An 18,751-nucleotide genomic window follows, 5' to 3' on the forward strand; every position below is an offset into this window, starting at 1 on the left:
TCAACCAACAGAAGTCGCAACTTACCCCGACTCAATCGTTAGTCTTCCTAGGGTTTCTAGTGGATTCCCGCTCAGCGTCTCTCAGTCTCCCGGCGACAAAGATTTCCAAAATAAAGAAGGAACTGAGAAAGGTCCTGCAACGGGACCAGATCTCTCTACGCCAGTTAGCCAGAGTAGTAGGCCTGCTTTCGTCTTCGATTCAAGCCATTTTTCCGGGTCCCCTACACTACAGAGCCCTGCAACGCTTGAAAGCGTTTCACCTTCGCCGAGGGGTGACGTACTCCGAGTTGATCTCCCTGTCTCAAGAGGCCAGGACGGAGTTGTGCTGGTGGCTGGACCACATGGAGGCATGGAATGGCAGGGCCATCTTTGGAGCGATGGCAGTAGATGCGTTTCTCCAACATTGGGGCACGCTTCAGGGTTATGCTTTTCCCCCGTTTCTTCTTATCCCGCGGGTTGCTGCTCAAGTTCGCCGCCAAGAGGCGACGGTGATTCTAATAACCCCCTGGTGGAGATCACAGGCATGGTTCCCGACTCTGCTGGAACTCTCGTGCGAGTGTCCTCTTCGCCTCCCGGATTTTCCCTCGATACTCCTGGATCCGTCGGGGTGCTGCCACCCTCTAATCCTTCAAGGTCATCTTCCCCTCATAGCTTGGAAGATTTCCGGCATCATTGGCAAAACAACCGGCTTTCGCAGGAAGCTAATAACTTCATCGCACAGGCCTGGGCCCCTGGTACATGCAAACGATATAGATCAGCATGGAATAGGTGGTCTAGTTGGTGTGTGGGCAAACACTGCGATCCCATGGGGGCCAGCATTGCCGACATCATCAATTTCCTGGCGGAATTAGCTGCATCCGGCTTAGCGTATCGCACCATCAATTCTTTTCGCTCGGCCATCTCTGCGGGCCATCCTCCCCTGAATAATCTCCCGATTGGGGGGCATCCCTGGGTTTGTAAACTTCTTAGGGGTATTAGACTCTCCAGACCTCCACAACCTAGATATTCGGAGCTCTGGGATGTGAACTTGGTTCTTAATCTCTTATCCTCTTGGCGGGACAACCAATATTTGTCGATGAAGGAATTGTCGGCAAAATTAGCCATGCTTCTCTGCCTCATTTCCTGTAAGCGTGTGTCAGATATCAGAGCACTGGATGTTTCCGCTCGAGTCTTTACTCCAGAAGGAGTCACGTTTACTATTGCAAGGAGGACAAAGAATAATACCAGGTCGGTGTCCTATCCCGTTTTTCCTGATTCCCCGAGGCTATGTGTGGTTAGATGTCTCAAAGTCTATGAGGAAGTAACCAGTTCTTGTAGACCCCCAGGTGAGACTCAATTGTTGATTTCTATTAAGAAGCCGTTTAGGGCGGTTTCTTCTCCCTCCATTGCTAGATGGATCCGGTGGATTCTCTCTGAGGCAGGTATAGATATTCGAGTTTTTGGGGCTCATTCTACTCGGGGAGCTATGGCTTCCAAAGCCATACAGGTGGGGGGCAGATTGGAGGACATCATGCATGCTGCTGATTGGTCTTCAGAGTCTACTTTTAAGACGTTTTACTTTAAACCAATTCACGACGCAGCCGCACTGGTGGTAAGTAAGCTTTGAACTTGCATAATCCTCGCCTCCGGTCCTGTGATAGAATACGAAATTTCCTAGCTATCGTGAAGGAAAGTTTCAATTCTATTAAGGACACGGAGGCGAGGATTATCCCACCCACATATATTTCGCGGATATGTTCCCTCCCGATTACATCTATCTGCGTAGCAAGGTGGTATACTTGCGTTTATGCCTTTGTTTATTGGTTATTCTGCTCATATTTTAGTTTTTCAGGAAAACACTTGATTCAGATATATTTTTCATTTATATGTGTTTTGGAGTTCATAACTTTGTTGCCTTTGGTAGGTTTCCTGTGTTCTATCGGACTTGCATCTAATTACACCTATTTTTTAGGTTCCGAAACTACGACCAATTGACTCTACCAGGATTCCTTCCGCAGTGAAGTCGAGGAAGTGTGACGTGTCTCGGGCCATTTATACTGACGTGAAGGAGGGCACCTCATTGGATACTCGTTACCATGGCGGCGGGCTCATGGAACTTGTAGTTTTTCTGTTCATGTTTTGTTTAACTTTGAACTTGCTGTTGAATAAAGAGTGAAGAAAGATTTGCATAATCCTCGCCTCCGTGTCCTTAATAGAATTGAAACTTTCCTTCACGATAGCTAGGAAATTTCGTATTAGTGTTTAAAAGATGAAAAAATTGATCTCAGAATAAACTATGTTATAAACGAACCAATTTGTAAAAAAAAAACAGACCTATGTTTCACAAACCTATTTGTGTGGAAAATGAAATACCTGATAGTCTTAAGAGTGAAAAATCAGATGATTTTTACCTTGAAATTTCAGTCACGTGTCAGTCTAGCACGTGACAAACTGCCCGACACTCCCTGGCTTTTAATGGAACAAGAGATCCCGGCAGAAAATCCCTCGTGTTTCCACGTAGGTCATTCTGCCAGACTAGTTTCAGCACAGTAACAGTTCTAAATATTAACTAATACCAGCATTTCTCACACAAGGATAATGAAAAGATGTTAGCCTTTAGTGGTATCTTCGTGAGCGTTGTTCGTCAGTGTTTACTTTCAACTCAACAATCAACAGAGGGAACGTCGCTTTAGTTACTTTGCTGTTGACATCAAGTCTGTGTGAGGTATTTCCCGGGCCGCTGGAATTATTTCGGCAGGAGAGACAGATTATGCGCCAGGGATGATTATATTATGCGGCAATAAAGGGCAAATTATGCGCCATAAATCCTCACATTTTGCAATAGTAATTCATGATTTCGTCATTTTTAAACTTGGTAACACTGTCTAGGCATTGGCTGCACCTCGTAGGTACCAGTTTAACTCTCCCAATGTAGCAATAAGCAAAAGAAAGGTGACCAGTCGAGCTTTGCAAGGGGTCTTCCCCTGCGAAGCAACATTAGTCGCTGCAATTTTAGTAACTTTTGTATCGTTTGAGCTAAAAACATTTTTTTGTTAAAATCTGTACATTATCCGGCAGATGATGGATTAGATGGCAAACTCGCAAATCTATAACACACATAGAAACTAGATTAGATCAATAACCAAATGATCTGTGATTCCTGCTATGTTTACCAAGCTAAGAAGTATCATATCTCTCAGCTCCAGTAAGTGCTATGATCTAGAACTGGGTCTGTGATAATAATGACCAAGTGGCTTAATACGTGGGTGGATATATTACAGAATTTCCATCTGGTTCCAAGCCTTCTGGCACCCCTCTTGCCAGTCCTTAGTTTTCAGACGATAGCACTTTGAATTCTGGGACTTGCAGTTTTGCTTTTTCAGTTTAAAGTATATGTCTACAGGTTCCAGCAAGTACAGGGAACAAATTGAGTTAGTTCTGCTTAGAACGTATTTGCTATTTCTGTAATGAGGAAAGAAACAAAAAAGTTGAACTTCAGTTCCTAAAATAGAAACTTCCTTACACCAAAGCAAAAATAGAGCCAATGCATGATGATTATCTGAAAGTAAATGGGACAAACGAATTGTTCCTCACAATTAGTGCATGTTTCACATATAAAAAATAAACGCGCATTTATTTGGTCTGGTTCTTAGTACATAACTCTAAATCAGTTCTCCATATGGGTCTATAACATGGCCTGGGTTTAACCAGTTTACTGCATAGTTTTTTCCACGTACAGCAAGATGGCAGACTACTATATCAGTGGTTTCTAACCTTTTGACTTCTGTGGACTCCCACTTAATAATCACCAGAATTCAGGGACCCCCCACTGAATAATTATTGAAATCTTTGGAGCTCCAATGAGTCATTAGTGGGAGACAGTGATCACGTCCTAAGCAATTTCGATAATTTTAACCACAACATAATACACAAATTATAAAATATTTTACTTAATAAACAAAACAAATATGTGTAAAAAAAAATCACAACTCAAATTTTAATGCTAAGGTTGGAGCTTTCCTAAATTCAATTAAAGAAACACATCGTCCATATTATGCCCTCATTATGACATTGGTGGTAAAAAACGCCCACCGCCGCTGCGACGGCCTCCAAAAGACTGTCGCCGCGGCTACCAGCCGTCCACCATATTATGACCACAGCTGGATTTCTGCTACAAGAAGGTCAGAAATCTGTCTGTGGCCATACTGGCGGATGGCTGTAAGGTGGCTCTGCTAACACTAGCAGCGCCACGTTAGTAGACCGCCGCCAGCCGTATTATGAAAAACAATACGGCCTGGCGGTGTTCTGCTGGCGGGTGCTGCTGGCAGTAGCAGCTCCCCATCCCGTCTCCTGCCAGAAGACCCCCTGGATCTAGGTAAGTCGGGTCTCCGACAGGGGAGGGGGGTGGGGGGTGTTGTGTCTGTGTGTGTGTTTGGGGGTGTGTGCATGTATGTGTGAGTGTGTGCGTGAATGCAGGTGTGTGTTTAGTGTTGATTACGTGCATGAATGTATGGAAGTGTGAGTGCATGTATGTATAGAAATTGGAATGCATGTCTGAGTGTATGTTTTGAAGTGTGTGCGAATGTGTGTGTGATTTGATGTATGCATGTATGTATGTGTGAATGAGTGTGTGTCTGCTTATGTGTGCGCGCGCATGGGGGCATGGTTGTAGGGGTGGCGGTATGGGGGTGTTTGGAGAGGTGGGGGGATAGGGGTTTGTTTGGAGAGGTAGGGGGTGGGGGCATCCTATCAGTGACAGGGAACGAATTCCCTGTCACTGATAAGGCCTACCGCCATGGTTTTTGTGGCGAAAACCATGGCAGTAGGCAGAGTCATAATCCTGCTGGCGGCCGCCGGGCTGGAAATGGTTATCTCCAGCCCGGCGGCTGCTACCGCCATGGCGGTCGGAGTGGAACATTGGTCATAATATGGGTTTAAGTACCACCAGCCTGTTCGCGGTACTACTGCCACATTAACGCCCACCGCCGGGGTCATAATGACCCCCTATATTCTGTTTGATGCACTTGCACTGTCCCATTAATAAATCTGAGAATACCAACTTACGTTTTAGCCTCCAATTACAAATTCCTTCACATTTACAGAACATTTTTGCTTCTTTGTTTACATAAACTTTATCCATCTGTTAATATTTAATTTTCTAAGCTGTCGGGGACCCCTTGAGTAGGCTTTGTGGCTCTCCAGGGGCCCCTGGACCACAGGTTTGGAACCGCTGAACTAAAACATTACTTTTTGGCAAAAGTGTGAACGTTTAATGCAGTATGCCTTGAATCTACTACCTCAACCTCTGGTGTTACAGTGTAGGGTGAAGGTCCAAAGATGTAAATACAGAAAATTCGTTTTCAAGTGTTATTCTTGCTTGAAAAGGAATACAGAAATAGTTTTTTTGTGAAACAGCCATAATACATGAACGCTTCCCACTGAAAATGAATTGAGCACACTGATTGTGCATTATTTTTGCATATTTGTATAATAAATAAAGTAGTTCACTTATTTGGATCAAACTTAGTCCAAATACAAAATTTGAATAGTAGATATTATTTCTCAGTGTTTTTCACCATAGTGGAGAACCTTATCTAAATTATTTAGGTGCAAAACCTGTCTAATCCATTATTAATTACATAAACATCTAAATAGAAAAGAGTACACGACAAATTTGCCCAGATTCTTGCCATTTCCTAAATTTTATGTAATATGGAAACAATTTATGCTGGGAAAGTTGTAACTGCATATATACTGCATCATTATTCCCAAAATCAGAAGCTGCAGATTTTTATTTGCACAGATGTCACGAAGCCTGGGAAAATATGAAAGTTGGAGACATTTCTCCATCTTAGTGACACTTAGAATAGGGAAGTCAGTGGAGAGATTTGCAAGTGGGCAATGCAAAGGATGTTATTTAATGAGTATTTTCAAAGACTTGCAATGCCTTTTCTTCAAATGCCACAAATCTAGGGGTGCTTGTGTTCTTGTTTAAAGAGAATTTTACCTTGAATGTCAGCCTGTGTTTTCTTTTTTGCCAGGGACCCGACTGAGTTTGTCCATATTGCCAAGTGCAGTTACCAGGATTTCAAATTAATTAAAGCATTTCCTTTATTAGCACTTTTCTTTTCTAGGAAAATGGTATAAGCAGCAAGATATGGCCAAGTACTTCCCGAGCCAAAGGCACTCCAACTAAATCTGACCCATAAGGTGCAGCAGAGCTAAAATACATCTGTTACATAGTGATAAATGTGTCCAGAGTAAATTTCAATGGCTGAAATTAATTCTCACTCAAACACATTTTCTTCTTGCACAGTGAGTCAAAGCCGCTGGGGAGCAGTGATACTAAACAAATGGCCTGCAGCGCTCTATCACAGAATGACCTCCATGTTCTGCGGCATAGGCACCCCTCCTAAAATCAACTTCTCAATGGTTTTACTAGATTGCAAAATCAAATACATTATTGTTGTGTTAGGTATTTGTGAACAAACATAACTTTTAAACATATTTTGGACTTTTTACAGGTATTTCAGTCCATTGTTCCTCACAATTTCATTTCCATGTCAATATCTGTAATGCCCTTCTCATAGCATAATAATCTGATATATTTGTATGTGTATCATCACTAAATATCTTGATCACCTCATGTCCTTATTATGTTAAAATATACCAGATGGTTGTACTCCTAGTCATCAAAATTATTTGGGAACAAAGAATGTTCCAAGGTAGTCCTAGAGCCCTAGTGTGTGTGTGTTTGTATATATCTATATCTCTCTCTCTCTCTCTCCATATATATATATGTGTATATATATATATATATATATATATATATATATATATATATATATATATATATATATATATATATATATATGTTTCATAGCCAAAATCATTAGATGTCCTTCGGTGTACTAACCTCAATTACCTCAATTATTGTAGTTGTGTACATTTGTAGATTCCAAGGAGATTAATTTTATATAATCAACCTATCAAATGTCTCTCCCTTAGAATTTACATCCCTTTCTGCAGTATAGAGATAGAGATGACGTATTTTGCTCCTATTTTAAACTATTCCATAGTTGATTGTTCTGCCAGGTATGAATTACATTTATTTTCATGTATTCTTTTTATCATTCAGATTCTGTTCTATGCAGTAGCAGGGGTATGGAATTTAGTAAAATATCTAATTGTCCATGAGACAGGTTGTTGCATAAATCTACTTGTCCAGTAAAAAATATCCATTTGTCCCTTTGGTGCCACGTAGTGCAATGATAAATTATGGCAGCAATCTCATTATATAAGAGCTCTGATAATAGTCTATCTGAATATGCCAGGGGCTCCTACGAAAGTAGGTTTTAAATTCTAGTAATTACCGCATTTCCACTTTTCCACAGATCTACATTTTGGGGCTGGAGGTTGCATTAAGCGATAGTTCCAGTGATTGAATGCACTATGGAGTCTGTGCAAACCTAGTAAAATGCATGTTTTAGGGGTTTTCACCAACACTTTTCTAATCTTTTGCCATACTGAGAAAGTTTGGAAATTTACTCCTCACAAGGGCAGAAAAAAAATTCTTCCACGTTTGGGGAAAAAAGTGGTTGGAGGGAAAGTAAACTTATAAATACTGAACAGATTTTCTAATGAGCAAAATCTACACATGAATATTTGCTCATGCTAAAATGCAGCTCACAAATAATTTCTAGCAGTACTATTTCCTGGCCAACTTCTGTAAATTATTGTGAATTTAGTAAAGCTATAAATCTGCATATACCATGAGTACATATCGTCACTTTATTTAAGAATTGGGCCCCTGACTTAACCAAGACCTTTTGTTTTTAAAACAATTCTCCCTGTAGATCGATAGATAGATAGATATATAGATAGATAGATAGATAGACTGACTTCAATGTGAGTGACAACATTCTGCTCTTTCAGAAGGAGCATAACAACGCACAAAGTAGTTTTGTTCTGTGCTAGAAATCACTGTGGAAATATGTGCTTTTTGAAACAAAAACAAGTTATTGCTCTTTGGCAAAGCAAACTGGTTGCACGGATTTTCCACTAAGAATATTTTTTAGGAATACTAGTATGCATCAACACATTTTAGTAGATGATGCTTCAAATGAATGATACCTAAAATTTCACAGTAGTTTAGCAAAACGTTTTTTTCAAGTTCATTTTTTGTGAACATTTAGGGGGTCATTACGACCCTGGCGGCCGGCGGTATGTTGGCGGTAACACCGCTAACAGGCTGGCGGTGTCCCGCCAGCTATTATGACCGTGGCGGAAAAGCCACGGCCATACCGCCGGCCCCTCCACTTTACCGCCAGGATTCCGCCTGGCGGTCATAATCCCCAGGGCAGCGGTGCAAGCACCGCTGCCCTGGGGATTATGAGTCCCCGACCGCCGGCCTGTCCATGGCGGTACACACCGCCATGGAAAGGCCGGCGGTAAGGGGACTTGGGGTGCCCCTGGGGGCCCCTGCACTGCCCATGCAATTGGCATGGGCAGTGCAGGGGCCCCCAGGCATAGCCCCGTCGCGCATTTCACTGCCCGAATTTCGGGCAGTGAAATGCGCGACGGGTGCTACTGCACCCGCTGCACATCAGCATTGCCGCCGGCTCTATTACGAGCCGGCTGCAATGTTGATGTGACATTTCCGCTGGGCCAGCGGAAATGTCATAATAGGGAGACAGAGATTCCGCCGGCAATGGCGGTATTCTGTCTCCCGCGGCCTCGGCGGTCTTTTGAAAAGACCGCCGAGGTCGTAATGACCCCCATAATTTTAAAGCAAAGACATCAATCTTGCTTTCAAGCTTATGCAAATATTTGCATCAAATCAGAGAGCATTTGGGAGCATTACACTTAGCCTCATATTGTTACACTTTGTATATGTGATGATACAGTCAAGCGTGTGTCACCGTATGCATTCTCATCATGGTATGTGTGCACCATTTTGACTCCCTAAAAACTTCCCCCATATCTGTTTTGTGAGAGCGGACACCCCAATTCCCCACTAGTGTTGTCACCGTCTTGAAGTATATATCAGTTAAAAGAGCTTAAACATTTTTATTAAAGTGCTGTGTGACAGAATATTCCTGGCCTACCAATCCAAACAAAAGTCCACTCTATAAACCTGCTCTATAGGGGAGTATTCCTCTAACATCCGAAATGAGTACAATTTAAATACTTTGTTAAAATGATGTTCAGTTCAAATGCTAGAATGTTCCCATTATGAGTATACACCCCCAACATTCATTAATAATTATGTAAGTGAGCCGAGGCCCTGATGCTCACTGGGGTGTGTGAAGATCCAATGAAGTGCGCCCCCATGTACGTTCTGGGCACTAGGTGTAGGCATCATCTTTGCTCCCTTAAACACTAGTTTGTTGTCTGTTTTGTGAGGATGGATGCTATAATTTCCCAAAAATTTCCCATAAATGCAATCACCATTTTGAAATTGGTATTAGTTCAGAGTACCCAATTGTTTCTATTCAAATGCTGTAAAAAAAGTGTATCTGAGCAAACAAATAACTACTTCCAACTAGAGTCATAAAACTACTCATGAAGTTCATTGCCAGTTTTCATAGAATGGACGCTGTGACTCGCTAATAACATGGTTGTCATCTTAAAATGAGTTTGCAACGTAGACACTAAGGGGTATATTTATTCTCTGTTTGCGCTGGATTTGCGTCATTTTTTTTAACCCCTTTGCTGCCAGGCCTTTTCCCCTTCTGTGCCGAGCCTTTTTTTGTCTTTGAGGGGCTTTTCGCACTTAGGCCCTCATAACATTTTGTCCACATAAGCTATCCACTCCAAATTTGCGTCCTTTTTTTCTAACATCCTAGGTATTCTAGAGATACCCAGAGTTTGTGGGTTCCCTTGGAGGAGACCATGAAATTAGCCAAACTACAGCGAAAGATTTGTTTTGTTTTTTAAAAATGGGAAAATGGGCTGCAGAAGAAGGCTTGTTTTTTTTTCCCTGAAAATTGCATCAACAAAGGGTTTACGCTGCTAAAGTCACCATCTTCCCAGCTTTTGGGAACAGGCAGACTTGAATCAGAAAACCACATTTTTCAACACAATTTTGTCATTTTACTGGGACATACCCCATTTTTACTATTTTTTGTGCTTTCAGCCTCCTTCCAATGAGTGACAGAAATGGGTGTGAAACCAATGCTGGATCCCAGAAAGCTAAACATTTCTGAAAAGTAGACAGAATTTTGAATTCAGCAAGGGGTAATTTGTGTAGATCCTACCAGTGTTTCCTACAGAAAATAACAGCTGAAATAAAAAAATATTGAAATTGAGGTGAAAAAAACCAGCAATTTTTCTCCACATTTTACTCTGTAACTTTTTCCTGCAATGTCATATTTTCAAAATCAATATACCGTTACGTCTGCTAGACTCTCCTGGTTGCGGGGATATATAGGGCGTGTAGGTTGATCAAGAACTCTAGGTACCCAGAGCCAATAAAGGAGAAACACTTTGCAATGGGTTTTCATTGTATACTTGGCATTCAGCAAATTAATTGGTGAAATATAAAAAGTGAGAAATAGGTATCAAGAAAACCTTTGTATTTCCAAAATGGGCACAAGATGGGGACAAGGTGTTGAGAAGCAGTGGTTATTTGCACATCTCTGAATTCCGGGGTGCCCATACTAGTATGTGAATTACAGGGCATTTCTCAAATAGATGTCTTTTTTACACACTGTCTTACATTTGGAAGGATACAAAGTAGAGAAAGACAAGGGGCAATAACACTTGTTTTGCTATTCTGTGTTCCCCTAAGTCTCCCGATAAAAATGGTACTTCAATTGTGTGGGTAGGGCTAGCACCCGCGACAGGAAATACAACGTGGACACATCACATTTTCCCAAAGAAAACAGAGCTGTTTTTTGCAAAGTGCCTAGCTGTGGATTTTGGCCTCTAGCTCAGCCAGCACCTATGGAAACCTAGCAAACCTTCACATTTTTGAAAACTAGACACCTAGGGGAATGCAAGATGGGGTGACTTGTGGGGCTCTGACCAGATTCTGTTACCCAGATTCCTTTGCAAACCTCAAAATTTGGCCAAAAAAACACTTTTTCCTCTCATTTCGTTGACAGAAAGGTCTAGAATCTGAGAGGAGCCACAAATTTCCTTCCACCAAGCGTTACCCTAAGTCTCCCGATAAAAATGGTACCTCACTTGTGTGGGTAGGCCTAGCGCCCGCGACAGGAAATACAACGTGGACACATCACATTTTCCCAAAGAAAACAGAGCTGTTTTTTGCAAAGTGCCTAGCTGTGGATTTTGGCCTCTAGCTCAGCAAGCACCTTGGGAAACCTAGCAAACCTTCACATTTTTTAAAACTAGACACCTAGGGGAATCCAAGATGGGGTGACTTGTGGGGCTCCGACCAGATTCTGTTACCCAGAATCCTTTGCAAACCTCACAATTTGGCCCAAAAAACACTTTTTCCTCTCATTTCGGTGACAGAAAGGTCTAGAATCTGAGAGGAGCCACAAATTTCCTTCCACCAAGCGTTACCCTGAGTCTCCCAATAAAAATGGTACCTCACTTTTGTGGGTAGGCCCACTGCCTGCAAAAGGAAATGCCCCAAAACACTATCTGGACACATCAAATTTATCAAATACAAAATACAAAACTACCTGTTTTTGTTGGGGGGGGGGGGGGGGGGGCGGCACCTGCGTTTTTGGTCCTGGGCTCATCAGCCATCTCGGGAAACCTACCAAACCCAGAAATTTCTGAAAACCAGGGATCGCTCCCCTTGCGTGAAAATGGCACAAAAAATAATCCCCTGTGCCTAGTGGGGCAGAAATGGCCTAAAATAAATTTGCCCCCCCCCTCCCGGGAACAACCCTTGCCTAAGGGGTCACTCCCTTTGCGTTAAATTGACTCAAAAAATGAAGATCCCTGGTGTCTACTGGTTTCTGCCCCGCCTGGGGGCAGATCGGCCTAATAACAGTAGGTCGATCTGTCCCCGGGGGGGCAGGAATGGCCTAAAATAAATTTGCCTCCCCTTGCGTGAATTTGCCTTAAAAAACAACTCCCTGGTTTCTAGTGTTTTCTGCCCCCCTTGGGGGCAGATTGGCCTCATAAAAATAGGCCAATCTTCGGGTGAGCTCCGGGGTACCTACACTTTGTACCAGGTCCAGGTATCCCTTATTAGTGTAGAAGAGGTGTTTCTAGCAGCTTAGGGTGATAGAAGGTAGCTATAGCAGAGCAGCTTAGGCTGAACTAGGAAACATGCAAAGCTCCTACTATACCACTGGTGTCATATGCACAATATCATAAGAAAACACAATACACAGATATACTAAAAATAAAGGTACTTTATTTGTATGACAATATGCCAAAAGTATCTCAGTGAGTACCCTCAGTATGAGGATGCCAAATATACACAAGATATATGTACACAATACCAAAAATATGCAGTAATAGCAAAAGGAAGTAATGCAAGCAATGTATAGTCACAGTAGATTGCAATAGGAGCACACAGGTATAGGGGCAACACAAACGATATACTCCAAAAGTGGAATGCGAACCACGAATGGACCCCAAACCTATGAGAGCTTGTAGAGGGTCGCTGGGACTGTAAGAAAACAGTGAGCGTTAGAAAAATAGCCCACCCCAAGACCCTGAAAACTAGGTGTAAAGTGCACCTATATTCCCCAGAGAGCACAGAAGTCGTGATAGGGGAATTCTGCAAGGAAGACCAACACCAGCAATGCAACCAAAGCGGATTTCCGGATGAGAGTACCTGTGAAACAAGGGGACCCAGTCCAAGAGTCGCGACAAGGTCGAGATTGGGCAGATGCCCAGGAAATGCCAGCTGATGGTGCAAAGAAGCTTCCACCGGATGGTAGAAGCTGTGGATTCTTCAAGAACGAAGAGGGCTAGAAACTTCCCCTTTGGAGGATGGATGTCCCACGTCGTGAAGAAGCTTGCAGAGGTGTTCCCACGCAGAAAGACTGCAAACAAGCCTTGCTAGCTGTTAGGGTTTTTGGATGCTGCTGTGGCCCAGGAGGGACCAGGATGTCGCCACTTGGATGAGGAGACAGAGGGGGAGCCCAGCAAGTCAGGGAGCCCTCACAGGAGCAGACAGCATCCGCAGAAGTGCCGGAACAGGCACTACGAAGAGGAGTGAACTGGAGCTCACCCGAAGACACAAAAGGGAGTCCCACGACACCGGAGGACAACTCAGGAGGTTGTGCACTGCAGGTTAGAGTGTCGGGGACCCAGGCTTGGCTGTGCACGAAGGAAATCCTGGAAGAGTGCACAGGAGCCGGAGCAGCTGTAAATCACGCATTACCCAGCAATGCAGTCTAGCGTGGGAAGGCAAGGACTTACCTCCACCAAACTTGGAATGAAGAGTCACTGGACTGTGGGAGTCACTTGGACAGAGTTGCTGAGTCCAGGGACCACGCTCGTGCTGAGAGGGGACCCAGAGGACCGGTGATGCAGTCTTTTGTTGCCTGCGGTTGCAGGGGGAAGATTCCGTCGACCCACGGGAGATTTCTTCAGAGCTCCTAGTGCAGAGAGGAGGCAGGCTACCCCCAGAGCATGCACCACCAGGAAAACAGTCGAGAAGGCGGCAGGATCAGCGATACAAGGTTGCAGTAGTCGTCTTTGCTACTTTGTTGCGGTTTTTCAGGCGTCCTGAGCAGTCAGCGGTCGATCCTTTGGCAGAAGGTGAAGAGAGAGATGCAGAGGAACTCTGATGAGCTCTTGCATTCGTTATCTAAAGAATTCCCCAAAGCAGAGACCCTAAATAGCCAGAAAAGGAGGTTTGGCTACCTAGGAAGGAGGATAGGCTAGCAACACAGGTAAGAGCCTATCAGGAGGAGTCTCTGACGTCACCTGCTGGCACTGGCCACTCAGAGCAGTCCAGTGTGCCAGCAGCACCTCTGTTTCCAAAGTGGCAGAGGTCTGGAGCACACTGGAGGAGCTCTGGGCACCTCCCCTGGGAAGTGCAGGTCAGGGGAGTGGTCACTCCCCTTTCCTTTGTCCAGCTTCGCGCCAGAGCAGGGCTGGGGGGATCCCTGAACCGGTGTAGACTGGCTTATGCAGAGATGGGCACCATCTGTGCCCATTAAAGCATTTCCAGAGGCTGGGGGAGGCTACTCCTCCCCAGCCCTGACACCTTTTTCCAAAGGGAGAGGGTGTAACACCCTCTCTCTGAGGAAGTCCTTTGTTCTGCCTTCCTGGGCCAAGCCTGGCTGGAACCCAGGAGGGCAGAAACCTGTCTGAAGGGTTGGCAGCAGCAGCAGCTGCAGTGAAATCCCCGGGAAAGGTAGTTTGGCAGTACCCGGGTCTGTGCTAGAGACTCGGGGGATCATGGAATTGTCTCCCCAATGCCAGAATGGCATTGGGGTGACAATTCCATGATCTTAGACATGTTACATGGCCATGTTCGGAGTTACTATTGTGACGCTGTACATAGGTAGTGACCTATGTCCAGTGCACGCGTGTAATGGTGTCCCCGCACTCACAAAGTCCGGGGAATTTGCCCTGAACGATGTGGGGGCACCTTGGCTAGTGCCAGGGTGCCCACACACTAAGTAACTTAGCACCCAACCTTTACCAGATAAAGGTTAGACATATAGGTGACTTATAAGTTACTTAAGTGCAGTGGTAAATGGCTGTGAAATAACGTGGACGTTATTTCACTCAGGCTGCAGTGGCAGGCCTGTGTAAGAATTGTCAGAGATCCCTATGGGTGGCAAAAGAAATGCTGCAGCCCATAGGGATCTCCTGGAACCCCAATACCCTGGGTACCTTAGTACCATATACTAGGGAATTATAAGGGTGTTCCAGTATGCCAATGTGAATTGGTGAAATTGGTCACCAGCCTGTTAGTGACAATTTAGAAAGCAGAGAGAGCATATCCACTGAGGTTCTGGTTATCAGAGCCTCAGTGAGACAGCCAGTCATCACACAGGGAACACATGGGGCACTGGCTGGCAGGGTCCCAGTGACACATACACTAAAACAACATATATACAGTGAAATATGGGGGTAACATGCCAGGCAAGATGGTACTTTCCTACACTCCCGCACCCGGCTAGCATTCTTTTCTATGACGGTAGCCGGACCTTACCGACGGCTAGCGTCATAACATAAATATGAAGCCCAGCCGGCGTCTTGGTATGGCGCTAGCCGGCTGTAAAATTTTTGACGCTGAACTGTATTAGCGCGGTTTAGCGTCAAAAAGTATAAATATGGGCCTAAGTTGTTTCTATTGAATTGCTAGCGATGTTAAAAAAAACAGTGGCACATACTGGCATAAAGGTTTGTCATGTTTCCTGTGTTTCAAATTTGATAGATAGGAAGATATAAATATGTAACTATGTATTTTCCAAACTAAAAATGTGTTTACTTGATTTTAGATACGTTTGAATGGCTTATCAACCTGTCATATACACTGAAGAGGCAGCATTCAGTTTGCCATCCAACTTTTACGAATCTGGCTAAAAACTAGAGCCAAGATCCATATGTGAGTTCTTTTTATATCTGGAATTCTTGTCTAAGAAAGAGAACTGTGTACATATTTATAAAAGTTGATCATCTGTTTGTTCTTAACGCATATTGGTCCAGACTATTGTATTTCCAATGCCTAGTGATTATGATTAAGCCTAAAAAGTGATGTAACTCACTGTGTTGTGCTCAAGTTCCCTGTTCTCAATCTACTTATCCAAACTGCTTCTGCTTGCCTCAAAAGTTACTCCCTGTCACCTTCCCTTTCATGTGCCTCAGTACATCGGGGTGGATTCTTGTTAATGTATTTTAAGTGTAATATTTCGGATTGGCATTTTTCAGTGCTCTGGCACACTTTTTGTTATGCATTTTAGGCAGGGGCGGCTCCTCCATAAGGGTGGAGGAGTGTCGCCCTCCCCACCAGCAGTGGCAGCTGCAAACCTTTTCCTCAAAAATGATAATAAACTTTGTTTATTGTCGTGTTTGAGGAAAAGGGACGGGGCCACGGGGTGACGAGCAATGAAGGGAGGCCTCAGCACTCCCCCTCAGAGCACATGTGTGTTTGGCTGGCCGTCACTGGCTGGCCAAACACACATGCGCACAGGGCTCTCTCCAGTCCAGCAACTGTGTTGCTGGGCTGGAGAGAGCGTGCACAGGCTCCCAGTCTGCCTAGGAATGCCCAGGGCGTTTCCAGCCAATCCTGACGCTGCTCTGAGCAGCGTCAGGATTGGCGCAGGTCAGGCTGGGAGCCTCTGCCTGCAGAGGAGCGGGAGGAGTGGATGGAGCGGCGCGTGGTGGAGGAGGTAAATGTATTAAAAAACATTTTTTATTTAATCCCCCTGTCCCTCCCTGTATTATTCCCTCCCCCCACACGCCGCCCCACCCCTTCTGCGTCACGCAAGCCACAACTGATTTTAGGGGGTTCTATACTCCTAGTAACACATATTTTTCCACAATCACATCCTATTGCATAATGGTGAGTGTTGTATTGCTGTTCACCAATGCCCTGACCTTGTATAACCTTTTGCTGTTGTAACACAATTCTCTGTAGCAATGTGGAATCCTGCCACTCTGTATGTTGTACTGTGTGATTAGAGCTGATGATTTCTGTGTGGTGTGTGTTTCTTTTTAGTTATGAGTACCTTTTCTCTTCAATCTCATAGTCATTTCTCTGCTTAACCCTAACAGGTGCCCTCATACCCTCTTACCATATATTTGTTTTACCTTCTGAAGAAATGTATTGCCCTGACGGTAACTTCGTCCTGTTCTAAACATTTCTCCATAGTGAATGGCATTGATGGTTGAAAGTGGATGCACACTAGTTACATGAAGAACATTGCTACATGTAGTTTCCTTTCATGATAGGCTACATATTGTTGCAAATTAAGGTATTCAAAATTCTCTGTAATATATATCTCATTATCAACTATGCATCATATTTGTTAGAATTCAAAAAACAAAAGAACTCTATAAGGTGGTTCTCAGTACTTATCCAAATGACAATTAGGTCATTTATAAGCTTGTCCCAAAATAACATACTCTATCTAATGTTTTGCAAATGGGCCCCAGGCATGATCTCTTTCAAACAATCTAATAAATACCATTAGAGGAATTAAACATCAAGTCCATAGTACCCTCCTTCTTCTTTCCGTACGACATTCTATCACCCAAAAAATGTATTTTTTGTTAGTATAATCTGTCATGTCCAACAAATTATGCTCACTCTTATGCATGCAATGATCTAAAAAAATAATCTTCACGAGTGATATTAGGCACTTTGTGACAGATTTAAGACTACACTTATTCTTTGTATTTGCTATTCGTGATCACAAGGTGTAAGTTGGTTAAGCCAATTGACCTTTTGCCACTGCTCTGGAGTGGTATGGACATGTTTGGGTTTGTTTACACTATCTCATTGGGAAAATGACTTACTGTTGCAACAGTCTATTACAACTATATTGTTATAATTATTTAAATTTTCTAGATATTAGAAGCCCTGTACCCGGCAAAGAAGAGATGTTTTAATATATGAAAGAACCTCCATCTTGAAAAGGTGGCATACAAATAAATAAAAGCCACTGAAATGTACAGTGGTTCATCGACCAAGACCCAATTGTGAAAGAGAAATGCATAATAGGAACTTTCACTATTGGGTAGTGAAGGGCACTGTGGACCTGTTTTGAATGTATAGTGGATGAATGTGTGTATGTTGGCAAGAGGTTATTGGGGTTTATAGCAATGAGTTAAATGATGAAAAATAATATTTCTATTAATTTGCAGAGAAATTGCTCTTAAATGTATATGATGTGGAATAAATGAATTGTGATGATCGATTTGGGGTTATTTGTTTTATGATGTTTTGAGCATACAGTAGTGAGTTTTGTGAATGGAATCTAGAATGAGTGCACTTCTATTACCCAAGTTGCCCATTTGTTTATGGAAATTCAAGAAATCTTTAGATTTTGTAAAAACATCCCATCAGTGGACATCATTTGATTTTTTTTAACCTAATTTATTTTTTACATTTCCCAAATGGTAACATCAAATACTGTTGTGCACAGCTTTGGTGTGTTGCGGGTTTTGTATTCTTTATACCTTCTGATCTCTGAATCTGATTGTCTTCATTTTTTCACTTTCTTTTTTTATGTATCTGTATTGCTGTTTAACTAGTTGTTGTACTTACTTATTTTCTTATGGCTACTATCCCTCCTGGGGTACAGGCCATCAATCAGGAATCCCTAGTCATCTCTCTTCTGGGTATGGGGTAGAGCATGTCTACTGATGTTTAAATGTGTGTCTTTAGTGCCTCTGCAGGACTGGTCTCAGGTCCTGCTGCCTTCCTATTTCTTAAATGTTTGACGGCTTGCCACGTCTTTCATGGATGGTCTGCTGCAGTCGATTGGCAGGTCCTTGTCAGCTTGCTGTATGTCCAGTGGAGACTGAAGCACGGGCTGGTTCACCAGTGAGCACTCCACCCATCTTCGCTGGTTGAGCCAAGAAATCAACAGTAAATTGTTAAATTATCAAAGGCTCACATCAAGATTTTAGATTCCCTCTCCTCCATAATATAACACTTTGATGCCCTTCACATGCCTGTCCTGGAGGAACAGGATCAAATGAAACATCCATAACCTATAAAAAAAAAAATACACAATTTTTAAAATCCATTATGAAATCTATCAATTTTTAAAATATGAAACATGATTTATATTCTACATTATTGAATCAACTTGTCCTGAAACCTACATGGACAGAAATGAAATATCTCTGAGAACAAGAAACCTGGGGC

The sequence above is a fragment of the Pleurodeles waltl genome, chromosome 6 (genome assembly GCF_031143425.1).
Source record: "Pleurodeles waltl isolate 20211129_DDA chromosome 6, aPleWal1.hap1.20221129, whole genome shotgun sequence".
Classification (NCBI taxonomy): domain Eukaryota; kingdom Metazoa; phylum Chordata; class Amphibia; order Caudata; family Salamandridae; genus Pleurodeles; species Pleurodeles waltl.